The sequence below is a fragment of the Rhincodon typus genome, chromosome 45, assembly GCF_021869965.1.
Source record: "Rhincodon typus isolate 14 chromosome 45, sRhiTyp1.1, whole genome shotgun sequence".
Classification (NCBI taxonomy): domain Eukaryota; kingdom Metazoa; phylum Chordata; class Chondrichthyes; order Orectolobiformes; family Rhincodontidae; genus Rhincodon; species Rhincodon typus.
Window position 1 is genome coordinate 7,493,834 of NC_063376.1, and position 14,552 is coordinate 7,508,385.

The 14,552-nt window shown below is 39.6% G+C and overlaps 1 pseudogene; it reads right to left on the reverse strand.

The window, feature by feature from the left end:
* Positions 1–12,077: 12,077 nt before the first annotated feature.
* Positions 12,078–13,449, reverse strand: LOC125487793 (annotated as a pseudogene).
* Positions 13,450–14,552: the final 1,103 nt, after the last annotated feature.

The window sequence follows — 14,552 nt, forward strand, 5'->3', positions numbered from 1 at the left end:
TTCTGAAATTAGCTACAACCTCAGTTGTTCTGGGTCTCACACTGCTGGCAGGAACTGTGAACTGATCCATTCCAATTGATCCAAATTAAATAGAGGGTAAACCTCCAGTGACATAATTACATCTCACATCGCTATTAGTAACACCAACTTGAACAAACACATTACATCAACAGCTCTGGCTCTGATGTGATTACTATGGTGGGCAAAACACAACTATCTCAAACTTCAGGAATCAACATTAGTTCCACTATTATGCAACGATGCTAAAAGCACATGCAGAAAAAAAACTGACCCCAAAAATAATGAATAGATTAATTTAGATTTTTTTTTCTGTAAACCATGATCCTTTTTGTTTCAGTTATTTTGCTGCTCTGAAAGATAGACAGAATCCAGAAACACAGATTCATTCTTGTTCTGCAGATTCCCAAATAAAAATACAATCTTCAATTCTTTAAAGCATTGGCGTCTGTCTCTCCATTTGAGGTGTTGGGATCCCAAGCGTCCAATGTCTGACAGCCAGTTGGTGAAGGCAAAGTTTTGAAGTCAATGTTTACTCAGTTTATGATTTTCTTGTAAGGTGGAAAATTGTGTGTGTACATATACTAACTCTGTGACCCAACTCCAGTAGCAGTACATGGCGCATTTTGCAATGAGGCAATTAATGCCTACTTCTCTAACCCCAAACCTAACCCTAACCCTAATCCAGACCACGACCTAACTCTACACTGAAGTCTATTTTACACAATTAACTAAGAGAAGGAGTATGCTTTTTCTTTCTCTGCCTCTTCATTAAGGTAATGGGATTATTGTTCAATGTAGTCTGTGAGGCAAGTTTTTGTCATTTTTTTTAAATTCACTCATGGGTCTTGGGCACATTGTCCAGAAGAAGTTGCATTTGTACAAGGACTGCTTTTGTTTCTGAGGAGTCGTGAATGGTGTTGAACATTGTGCAACCATCATCAACAATCCCCACTTCTGATATTATGACAGAGGGAAGGTCATTTATGAAGCAGCTCTAGATAGTTGGGTTTAGACCAATCCCCTGCAGAATTCCTGTGGAGTTGAAATGATTGGCCTCCAACAACCTCAACCACACACATTCCAATATGATCTTGATATCAAGGGTAGTTATTCTCACTGCACTCTCCAGGTGTTCAATTCAACTTATTTGCCCATTTTTGTGCCAAGGCTGTCATGAGGTCAGGAGCTCAGTGGTCCTGGTGGAAATAGACTTCACTAAGCAGATAAGTGATGAACTGATGCTGCTTGATAGCACTCTTGTTGAAAGCATCAATCACTTTACTGATGATCAAGAGTACACTGATGGGGTGGTAATTGGTCAAGTTAGATTTGCCGACTTTTATTGTATGGGAAATACCTGGGCAATTTTTCACATTGTTGGATAGATGCCTTTATTGCAACAATATAGGAAAGCATATCTGCGATGCAGCATGCTCTGGACCACAATCCTTCAATACTATTGTCAGGGTTCATAATCTTTGCAGTATGCAGTGCTCTCAGCCATTTCTCGACATTACATGGATGAATCAAATGGCTGAAGACTGGCATCTATGTTGTTGTGGGCTCTCTGGACGAGGCAGAGTTCAATTGCACACTGAGCACTTCTGGCTGAAAACTGTTGTTAAGGCTACAGCCTTATCTTTTGCACTGATGTGCTGGCCTCTCCCAACACTGAGGACATAGATATTTGCGCAGCCTCTTTCTCTTGTGAGTTAATTGATTGTTCACCACAATTCCCAAGTCGGTGTGGCAGGACTGCAGAGCTTAGACCTGATCTGTTGGTTTTAGGATCACATAGCTCTGACTCTCATTTGTTGCTTTGGCTGTTTGGTACGCAAGTCATCCTGGTTTGTAGCTTCAACAGGTTTTTGAATGTAAGCAAGGTCTTCCAAGTCATTGACTAGTCAGGGATATTATCATGGTTTTGTCACCAGAAGGTGAAGCCTTACTAATTACATTGCATCCATTGAGGAAGTGACAAGTAGACTGATGAGGGTAATGCAGAGGATTTTGTCGACATGGATTTGAGGAAGACATTTGACTAGGTCCCATTTGGCAGACTGGTCAAAAAAGTAAAGACACATGGGATACAGGCTAATGTTATGAAATTAATCCAAACTTGGCTCAGTAAGAGGAAACAAAGGGTCAATGTCGATGGCTGCATTTGTGAATGGATAGCTGCATAGAAAGTGTTCCACAGGCTTGGTGTTAGGTTACAAGGAGAGTATTAGGGTGTCTTTAAAGTGTTTTTTATTGTCTTCCCCTGGAAGTAAAAATGTTTGTCTCTTCAAATAGTTTGTGAGAGTCAGAGGATGTGCAGTCTTTTACCAAATAGTTTTATTCAACACTTTGGGCTTGGGTTCAAGACAGAAGGGGGAGAAGGCAAAGTAGACAGCTGTTTGGAATTAGAGAGGAAGCATTAGCTTAGATAAAGAATTGATTTCATAAAAAGAAACAAGACTGAGGCATGGTGGTTTTGTCAGGCAGAATATAGAATGCACTGTTGCTTCTAAAGGATTTGTTTGAGATCCCTAATATTTAGTAGAGTTCAGAGCAGCTTATAAAGTTTGTGCTGGTAATTTACAATTATTGACAACAAAATCTAAACGAGCACTGAGGTGATGTTGATTTATGCTCATAAAATTAAGGAAACGTGTAAATTTCCACATGCAATGCCAAAAAAGATTTGAGCAGGTAATTGACAAGTGGAACTGACATGGTGATGTCCAAAAACAGGGGTTGCAGGAAAAGGCAGAACAATGTTTTTGAGAGGCTAAAACTGCATACCTTCAACATCAATGCAGTGAAAATCCAAACAAACTGCGACAAATTCCATGTTTTGGGATTGAGGATGAAACACTGATCTCACTGACTCTGAACTGAAAATGAATTTTCCTGCAAGTTTGAAATCTATTTTCTGCCAGAAATTATTTAACTGAAGTGTGCAAATTTATTTCACTGGGCAAAGGATGTTGATGTCATATACATTACAATATTTATTGTCTGTTCTCAGGCTTAGGGAATGAGTTGTTTATCAATAATTTCTGCCTCTTTTCTTCCTTTCTCCACTGTGCAGTTAATTTACAGGTGATTGTGATCATTTCCCAAGGAAAGTGTAGGCCCTCCATTTGAATCAGTCACTACCTGGTAGCCATAGCAACCGCCGATCTAATGGTTGTAATCAATGAGGTCATATTGTGTCTGATCAGTCGTTATTACTTCCATGCTTCCTTCCATGACATGACATCTGTCTGTACTAGTATTACTGTCTGAAATTAGAAATCTACAAATAATACAGTTTGATAAAACACAATCATTTTCACCTTCCATCACTTTGTCACCATTTCTTGCCAGAAGCTGAAAAGAAAATATTCCACTGAGAAAACTGTAATGGTGGTGATTGCAAGAACCATTCTACAGTTCTATCTAAAAACCCTGCTTTCTGACTTTACCTTACAACATGATAAGATCATTGACAATGTACTGAGGGATTGTTCAACAAAAGATAACTATTTTTCTGATCTTGGGTGGGTGACATTTGACTGGTTTGACTCCCTTCTAATTTCATTAGTTCCCTTTGTTTCAATTTTGCTGCTCAACTTTCCGACCAACAGAAACATTTTACTGAGCAGCAGAAGGTACTGAGGCCCGGAACAGAGGAGGGAATTGCAGAGATCCAGAAATGGCAAATAAAGGGAAGTCTGTGATCTTGCTGTTTGCTGTTTCTGGCACTTTCATGCTCTTGTGGCTGACTATGATTGCAGAATTCTTATATTATGACATTACAGAGGCTAACTTTGCAGATTACATCCATTCTCTTATTATCTTTGAAGAAGTCTGATCCATGTGCCAGGTTTTGAGCTCCTGCACACTTTTTTTAAATGCAGTGACAAATACTAGGTTCATGGAGCAGTTCAAGATTATGCTGAAATATCCAGGGGAAACTGATTGTCAAGGCAATTAAGTTGTAAGAAGCACTGAGCTCTATCCAGAGTTGCATTCACTTGTATACTGTTCATTGTTCATCACATGATATCCCAGCATCTCAAAATATATTTCTGTGTGATACTGTTTCTTCTAAGTCCTGTGAAATGTTTAGATTGGCACACCGATCCAAGGTAACATGTCAGTATGTATGTCTTTTCCCCGTAGCATCTAATATGCATTCCAGGTGTAAACACTTGCAAAAGAGAATCATCTGGACTCCAGTATCATTCGCAAGCAAAATGTGTATTTTTTTTTTGTTTTCAACCATTAAAACAACCTAGGCTGTTCCATTGTCTGTTGTTTTAAGTTGGAATTCAAACTTAAGTTTAGTTTCCTATTTTGTGCGGGAACTAGCAATTAGCATCAAATATTTTTATCACTCCAAATTTCAGAAACAATTGCATCCAGGTTTGGTGGTTTTAAACAATGTTCTTATACTGGAGATTCCAGTGATTGTAGTCACTTTACGGTTCACCTGATTTCAAGGCTTTCAGTTCACTTACTCTGTTCTTGAAACATATTCACGACACAAAAAGAAAGAACATGCCCATGGTGGCTCAGAAAGAAACACAGTGAGTTAAGAACATTCCCACAACACATCTCACAACACAGATATTGTGGGAGAATCTTTAGAAATGACAACAGAAGAGTTAAAACTGTGAAGAGGCAGATCACATGTCACCATGTCACATCATATCATACTTTCATGTACTCTGTTTAAAAATATCTTTTGATGATCTCAAACTGGCATTTTGAATCTCTGTTTCCTTAAAGAAAACATTTTTCAGATTTTTTTCATGACCACCTTCAAAAAGAAGCAACACAGTTATACGGACAAAACGTTTCTCATGATAAATTCAGAGTTCAAGTTGGATGTCTTCCAAAAAAGGCTTCTGTATCTTTCGAAAACAAGCTAAACCAATTTTATTCACAAATTTTTTTCTACAGCATTCTTAAGAAAAATATTTTTTCTCAAATTTCCAATGAAACGAGATTTAACCGTTTTGAACCTATGATGCTTTTGGACATCTCCTTGCATTAGTACTGATTTCAGTTGAATATAAAAGTGTTCTCATTGTAAGTTGGGTGGGAGCTCTTTGTGAGCAAGATTTAATTTTCACAGAGGACTTCTTTAACTTCACTGTGGGAAAGAGACTTGTTGGTCTCTTCCTCAGTTGTGGCTAAGGGTGGTAACCAATTTTCAACCTTTTGCGTCTTCTGAATGCCGTTATCCACCGGCTTTACATTATTGCCAGGGATGGAACAGTTGGGGAAACACTAACAACTCCATTCTCAAGGTTAACTGCATTGTCTGACAAGGTAACAGCCCCAGCTGCTGTCTGTTCATAGTTTTCTCTCTTGCATGCTTTGATTTTTGCTATATTGTGACAAAGCGGAGGTTGGCACCCGCTCTGAGAACTAAAACCGAAACATCCAAAAAGGAGCACTTCACCCTACAGTCTGTAAAGGAGTGTGTAAACTGGGGTAACCTGCCTTTCAGCAACTTCTAGTTGTTAAATAAAATAAATCCCTGAAATGATTTTAAATTCAATAAGTAAAAATTTATTCATCTAAATCTAACAGTGAACAAATTGACTGAACTATTAACAAACTGAATTAACCCCTGCTAACTACTAACTATTACTGAACAAAGCAAGATTCCAATGGTTTGTTGTTCCAATAAATATGAGACCCGCTGATATACAAAAATGAATTGAGCCTCTTAAAATAAATCCCAGGTTACACGTCTTCTGGGATTTTCTGCACTTTCTGTCAATTCACCTGTCAGGAATGCCTTCTTCATCAATTCTTCTGTCAGGAATATTAGCTAGTTGCACCTTGGGTACCTTTGTTGTTTAGACAGTGCTTTCTATACAACAGAGAGGAGGCTGTTAGAGCGAGTGATTCTTCCTTGAGAGCTGAGAGGTGTTAACTCCTGCAGGTGACAATTCGCTCTGTGCTTAATCCAACAGCCCACTTCTTTAACACTCTTGATAACATATCAATATTTTTTTACAATAGGATTGGTCCTAAGTTGTCAAAACCATCAGATTTAAATTTAATAGGTTTTGGTAGCTAAGTGCCTGGTTCCAATTGATTGGTGAAAAGCAAATGCTTGCTATTTTGGTAAAACCTACTGCTTGGCCTGTGAACTGTACAGCCTTTTGATGCAAATGTTACCATTTAGGTGCTTCCTGTGTACTTGCAAACTTTTAAATTGCTGCTCACAGACATCCATTTCAAATCTCTTAAGCACAGAAAAAGCATCTGATTTTTTAAAGGGGCCATGCAATAATTTCCGCCCTATCATTTTACAAACACCAAATTCTAACTTCCTGCCTCCCAATCCACATGTACTCTACTAATTCCGCAACGACATCAAGGGAGAAGTCCATCGCATAATCATCCCTAAGATTAAACCTAGTCTGTACAGTTGTGGTGCTAGAGGTGTGCAGACATATTCAGAAATTTGAAGGTGTTTGTGAATAAAGAAATGGAAAAGGAAAATGTATTCATCCATCTGTCTTCAAGCAGAATGGGTTAATTAGTCCATGTACCAATGAAAATTATATATATTGAATACCTAAATGCTCTGAGCTGATGCAATACTTTAGCCGATTTCTCTTGGACAGCATCTTGTCAACACCGCCCTCTTCCTCATGGACAGGAAGTAGGGGCCATGTGTTATATTTCCTTTCTGAGCCAAGGAAAAGTATATTTACTTTTTTTAGATTTTACTTTCTTCAAACTCTTTGACATTGGTTTTCTCAAATCTTATCAGAGTGAATTACCTTTCCATATTCAAATTTTCCACATCTTTAGAGCTCTAATTCGCACCAACAAACATTCAGTTAACATGCAAAACAGAACAATTCATTCAAGACTTGCAAATCATATTATCTGGAATTAAAGATTCACTCACACATTCCAATAATATTTGGACATTCGCTCTGGCCCAAAAATGAAATTCCAAAGACAACGATCCAATCACAAAGATTGTGAAATTTACCTATTACATAGGACATATTCTCATCTAAGTACTTTTTAAATGACTTAGGCATTACTGTGCTACCAGCAGTATAGACAATGAGTTCCAGATACCCAATTGCCTCTCAGTGAAAACAGTTTTACTCAAATTCTCTAAATTTCATGCTCTTTACCTTAAATTTATGCCTTCAGTTATTGAACCCTATGCTAAGGATAAATCTCCATGTCAAACTCATAGACACCTCGTTATTTTATAGACCCAAATCAGAACCCTTCAGCCATCTCTGCTCTAAGGAAAACTATGGAATGGCACAGTTATTGAAAAGGCCCTGAGGAATGTTTCTGAACAGCGAGACCTAAGAGTGCAGATACATAGATTTTGAAAGTTGCAACAAAGGTAGACAGGGTGGTAAAGAAGGTGTTTGGCATGCTTGCCTTCATTGCTCAGACCATTACGTACAGGAATTGGGATGTCATGTTGCATTTGTACAGGACATTAGTGATGCCACTTTCAAGTACTGTGTACAGTTCTGGACGCCCTGCTATGGGAAGGATATTGTTAAATTGGAGAGCGTGCATAAAAGATTTACAAGGATGTTACCAGGACTGGAGGTTTTGAGTTATAAGGAGAGGCTGGATTGGCTGGGACATTTTTTTTCTGGAAAGTAAAAGTTTGAGGGGTGACCTCAAACAGAGTTATAAAATCATGAGGGGTATAGATCAGGTGAACATCAGAGGTTGCTTCCCTGGAGTAGGACAGTTCAAAACTAGAGTCCGTTTGTTTAAATAGACAGATTGGAAAGTTGTCAAAGCTCATTGAGGGAGATCTGTTACACATACAGGATGGTGCAAATGTGGAATAAACTGGCAGAGGATTTGGTAGAGGTAGGTACAGTTACAATATTTAAAAGACATTTGTACAAGTACATGAACAGGAAAGGTTTAGAGAGATATGGGCCAAATGTGGACAAATGGGACTAGTTATCTTGGTAAAGGTGGCCGGCATGAATGACTTGAACCAAACAGTCTGTTTCTGTGCTGTATGACTTGATGCCTCTATGATGCCTCTATGACTTAGCAACCACATGGCCAGCATATCCTGTAATCTATCATTATTGCTAAACCAGGAGATACCGAGTACAATTCCTGACACTTCCCTTGTAGTAGTTGTAGCTTGGGTTGTATTCAATGTAACTTCTTCACGACATTGACCTGGAAAATGCACCAAGTGTAGTTATGCACAAATTTGAAATATTAAATGCTATACATCTTTAAAATTAGTTTTCATTCTGTGTTTTTCTCACTAAATTTTGATCTGCGTATCTGATTTAACATTGAATTTATGATGTGAATGGAAACATTCTGGTAAACTCTGTAATATCTGAGCGACACGTTCTGAGGAAGGATCACTTGATCCAAAATGTTCACTCTGGTATCTCTCCACAGATGCTGCCTGAACTGCTGAGCTTTTCCAACAATTTCTATTTTTGTCCTGGTAAACTCTCATTGACAACTCTTAAGTCTGACTTGGTTAATGAGGCAGAAGAGCACCTGTCCCAGTCACATGGATCAGGGGCTTGGTTCTCCCACATAGGATCACAGTTGGCTCAAATCACATTCACATTCAACTGTTACAACAGGATATAAAGCCTTGACCTAAAATTGACCTCAGTCCTCCTCGTCAACTAATATGCTCATGGGCCAAAGCACTTAACATCACAGCTAATGTTTTGGAAGTTTATTTTCTGGTCTTCTATTAAGGAAAAAACACTAGTATGCAATTCTTAACACAGCATCCGCAAGTTCTGGCTGGTGGAACAGTGATAATGTTTGGAATAGGAACATAGAAGATAAGAGCAGGAGGAAGCCACAGGGCCCTTTGAGCCTGCTCTGCCATTCATCATGATCATGGCTGATCATCCAACTCAACAGCCTAAATCTGTTTCTCCCCATAACCTTTGATCCAATAGGGCCCAAGTTCTATATCTAGCCGCCTCTTGAATACATTAATGCAGAACAGCCATTCATTTTGCAGAGATACGCTCAAATTCCATCCAATGCAGACGGTAAAGTTTGAATTTAGTAAAATCTAGAATCAAAAAGTCAGTGTCATGGTGCCCTCGAAGGGCCAGACGGCCTACTCCTGCTCCTAGTTCTTATGTTCTTATGTAACCATTGGCTTGAAAACCCATCTGTTTCATTCATACCCTTAAGAAAAGGAAATATGCCTTCTTTACCAGGTCTGGCCTACTCATTGCTCCAGACCAACAGTAATGTGCTTGAATCTTAATTGCCCTCTGAAATGGCTCAAATGATCCTTTCTGTTGTCTCATACTTATCGAAATTAAGGATGGGTAATAAATGCTGGCCCAGTCAGTGACATCGACATCTCGTGAATAAAATAAACTTGTCCAACTAGAGCCTTGCCATTGACTGAATTTCAGTTCAGGTCATCTATATTTTTGTTGGACATGGAGGTTTTGTAATGCTTTGCTGTCTTGTGTAAGTGAAAGAAAATTTTATTGCAGGTGTTGAGATGAGATCACAGAGTCATTATAATGGTGCAGGAAGCACATCCCTATGCAAAATCTTTAAGAAATGGCTTGATGATTGCTATTTTTACCATGGGAGTAACAAGCTTCATTCATGACCACTCACCAGTCAACTCCCTTCCCACACCTCTTCCTCAAAACCTAAAGTCTGTATCCACTTAGTCCTTATACTATCTGCTAATGAGAGTGGGTCCTGTTTATCTAACCTCATAACCTTGCACATCACTTTCAAATTGCTGCTCCAGCTTTTTTGTTTCAAGATGAACAACTGCATCCACGTCAACCAAACGTTACAGCTAAAATTTCTCACTGCTGGAAAAAGGCCTGGGAATCCCTCCTGAAGTGTTCACTGAAAGTAAGCATACAGGTGCAGCAGATGGCGAAGAAGGCAAATGGCATGTTGGCCTTCAGAACAAGATGGTTAGAGTACAGGAGTGGAGATGTCTTGCTGCAATTGTACAGTCCCTTGGCAAAACCCATCATCAAGTTCCATGTGTAGTTTCGGTCTCCTTATCTTATGAAGGATACTCTGGGGACGGAGGGAATGCATTACATGTTACCAGACTGATTCCTGGGATGACAAAACTGATGTATGAAGAGAGACTGGATTAGTTAGGGTTATATTCATTGGAGTTTAGAAGAATGGTTTTGGGTGGATTTCATCGAAACTGAAGAAATTCAAACTGGATTTGACAGGACAGACCCAGGAAGGATGTTCTTGGTGATGGGGTCTCCAGCACAAGGGTGATCACGTGGTAAATTTAAGGGGTAGGCCATTTAGGACTGAGATGAGGAGAAATGCCTTCACCCAGACAGTGGTGAGCCTGTGGAATTCTCTGCCACACAAGACAGTTAAGGTTTCAACATTCAATATTTTCGAGAAAGAGTTAGACATAGCTCTTAGATCTAAAGGGATTAAATGGTATCAGGGAGAACATGGGAATAGGGGATTGAGTCCTGTGATCAGCCCAGATCATGTTGATTGGATTGATTGGTGAAGCAGGCTCGAAGGTCCGAAAGACATTCTTCTGCTTCTGTTTTCTCTGATTTACTGACCAGCAGCATGCAGACCAAGAATGGCAGAACAGCACACAGCACTGAACAAGGAGAGGTAATGGCCTACTGTTATTATTTTTGGACTGTTAACCCAGAGACCCAGATAATGTTCTGGGGATAACACAGTGTGGAGCTGGAGCAACACAGCAGGCCAGCCAGAATCACAGGAGCAGGAAAGTTGATGTTTCTGGGTCTCAACCCAAAACGTCAACTTTCCTGCTCCTCTGATGCTGCCTGGCCTGCTGTGTTCCTCCAGCTCCACACTGTGTTATTTCTAACTCCAGCATCTGCACTTCTTGCTATCTCTAATGTTCTGGGGATCTGGGTTCAAGTCCTGTCATGGCAGATGGTAGAATTTGAATTCAATTAATATCTGGAATTAAGAATCTAGTAGTGACTATGAATCCATTGTCGATTGTTGCGAAAAATACATCTTGCTCACTAATGTCCTTTGGGGAAGAAAACTGCCATCCTTACCTGGTCTGGCCTATATGTGACTACAGGCCCATAGTAATGTGATTGACTCTCACCTGTTCTCTGCTTGTGTTCCAAATTCCGCCTTTCCAATTTCTGTTTCATTTTCTTCGCTGTCAAGGATCTATCTACCTTCATTCTAAAAATATTCAATGACACACCCCCAACCCCTCGACCACCTTCTGATGAGCGTTCCAAACTTGCACAACCCACAAATAAAACAATAATTTGCCTCATCTTTGTAAGGGCCAGCTTAATTTTAAAATGGAGGCCCTGCTCTCCCTGCCAGCCCCTCATTCTGCACTGACCCACGAGAGCAAACATCCATTCCTTGTGCACGTTGTCAACCCTGTTTAGGATCTTATATGCTTTGACTGACTTGAAGAATGTTATATGTGCTCGGAGCCACATCAGAAAGTAATATTATGGAGCATTTTTTCCACAGAAAGGTGGTTTTGGATTTCTCATCTTGTGAACAAGAGCTGCAGTTGGCCAGGTGTTCTCTCCAACCTGCGAAACAATTGTCACTTGCCTGTCCTGTTTATAATAGAACTCTGCTCTGAAGTGACATTCTGATCTTACAGTAATCCAGTTCAGCTGTAAAGTCCACAGACAAAGGCAGGAAAGTCAGGAAATAATTCCCATTCCAGGCAGCATCAGTGGGAAAAGAAAGTCAGCTTTTCAGACTGATGCTCAGTTGTCAATTTTTAATTGCACATATTCAGACCTTCTCCTTATCCCAGATGAAATTGAGAGCCCCCACTCCCATTAGTCCCCCAGATTTCTCCATTTTTTTTTTCTGTGGGCCTCGGTGGAATTTGTCTGAGCTATACACTTATGCAGTTTTGTTTTTGGAGATCAATTCATGAATTGTCCACACAGTAAGCCTTGCAATCAATCAATTTTTGGACAAAATTAAACAGACTGGAGACTCTGTGATACTGATAACTTACTTCTTTCCCCTGTGGTGATTGTAGGGGACAGAATGTTAAGTGAAATTTAGTTCACAACTTTCAAACCCTTCCACTGGTTCCATGATTGAGCAATTTGCTTGAACGGGTATATCATTGCGTTCTTCAGCTCTTCTCTGAATTTAACCTGGATGACAGCATAAATACACGTGTTGGTGCAGGAGCTGAGCACTTGCAGCATCTTTGCTGTGCGATCTGTGATAAAGCATGGGTCTATGTAAGAGTTGTAATATCGGATATCTGTAATTCATGCATAAATATTGTACACAACCTGGGTCACCCACAACAGCAAAAAACTGCCCGATATACTGAACAGCAAAATTATGGATTTTCGCCGGTTTTCTATCTCTACATCCTTGTGTCTCTCTCCACTTTTTTGACCACGGAGACCCCTATGGATTTGACTGCTCACTAAAGTATGCCTGACAGTCAGACATGGAACAGCAAGATCAGAAAGAATGGTACACAAGGGGTTAAAATGTAATTGATGATTTCAAATGCAGCCCATGCAGGGGATCTGAAAATCCTGGTTTACGGGAGCAACCCCATGGAATATTATCAATGACGTATTGTGGCTCATATATAAAGTACCAGGGTAGAGACTCCAGACAGCCCAGCACAGTCACAGTCCCTAGAAATGCTGCTGCAGTTTTCTCAGTGCAAAATTTTGTTTTCAATCTCTCATAGCAAATGGCCACAAATCGGTCAAAAGTGAATGTGACTGTGAACCAGACAGAAATCACTGTGGCTGCTGACCCCAGGACAACAACAAGGCTTCACACAGGAGTAATGTTCATGTATGAACGTGGTAAATAAATTGGAACAGCGCATCTCAATATGGCATCAAATACAATGACAAGTAGATCAGCCACTGCCATTCCAACCAGGTAATGAGTTACATACTTGGAGAGACCACACTTTCCTCTGGACATGATCACAATCGCCACCAAGTTAACTGTGAGGGAAGAGAGTGAAATAGAAGTAAATATTTACATATCATATCCTGCATTAAAGAACAATGTGACAGAATCTAGGGCAAAATTCCCAACTTTATTGCTGCTCGATGGGTGTAAGCGGAAATATTCAGTGCTTTCCGACAAATGCATTGAACACAATTACCAATAATTTGTTTTAGGAATCCGCAACAAATGAATAAAGTAATCACAGGAGGTTTAATGACCATCATTAATCATAAAATGAATTACTTACAAGAGTGAGGGAACATACATTATAACAGCACTTGATAACTAGAAAAAGTGATTGTATAAAATATACAGTGATAAATGATGACACTTAAGCAGTACATTTAGCATGCATCAGGAACGCTTACCGGTCACACCTATGGCTGAAATTAGAGGAAAGTAAATGTCTTCTATTTGCCATACAATTGGATATGCCATTTCTGGAATTAGCAGCAACTTCTGTTGTTTTGCTGGCCACGATTCTGGCAGTAACTGTGAACTAATGTGCTCCAATTGATCTTGATTTATACAGACGATAAGCCTCCAGTGACATAGTTATACCTGGCACCATTTTTCATTACACTAATTTGAACAAACACATTATATCAACAGCTTTTACTCTGGTGTAATTAATATGGTGGGATAAAAATAAGCATCTCAAAATTCAGTAGTCTATCTTAGTTCCACTGAAATGCAATGAGCTAAAAGTACAAGCAGAAAATGTTGACTCCATAATCAATGCAAAGCCTCATTTACAGTTTCTTTAAAAACCACGATACTTTTACTGTTCTGTAAGGTAGACTGAATCCAGAGACACAGATTCATTCTGTTCCTACAGATTGCCAGTTAAGTTCTCTAAGGACATTGGCATTTGTCCCTCTATTTGATGACAATGTCCACTGAACTGAACTACAGATCTTTGGTTACATGTTGCAGAACAACCCACAAGGTAGTGGGATCCATAGAGTTTAATGTATGATAGCCAGGTCGTGCAGGAAAAGTTTATAAGTCAATCTTTGCTTAATCTAGGATTTATTCACAAATTGAAAATTTTCAGATGTACAAATCCTAACTCTAAAACTCAACTCCAGCGCCATGACACTTACATGCAATAATTAAACTAGTGTCCTTTGGCTCTAACCCTAACCCTACTCCTAACCATCCCTCTAACCCTAACTCGGGTTGGGCATTACTGACTGAGTCAACGTTTATCACTATCCCTAAATGCCCCTTGGGAAGGTGCTGCTAAGCTGCTTTCTTTAGTTGATGCAATCTATGTGCTGTGGGTAGACCCACAATGCCATAAGTGAGGGGTGTATAGGATTTAGACCCAGCAATACTGAAGGAATGGAATTCAGTATGGTTAAAACCATAGAATGTCAAGGGATGGACTCCTATTGGAGATGGTCATTGTCTCGTGTGTGGCATACATATTACTTGCCACTTGTCACTTCTCAGCCTAAGCCTGGATATTGTTCAGAACTTGTTGTGTTTGTATGTGGATGGCTTCAGTACTTGAGGAGTTGTGAATGATGCTGAGC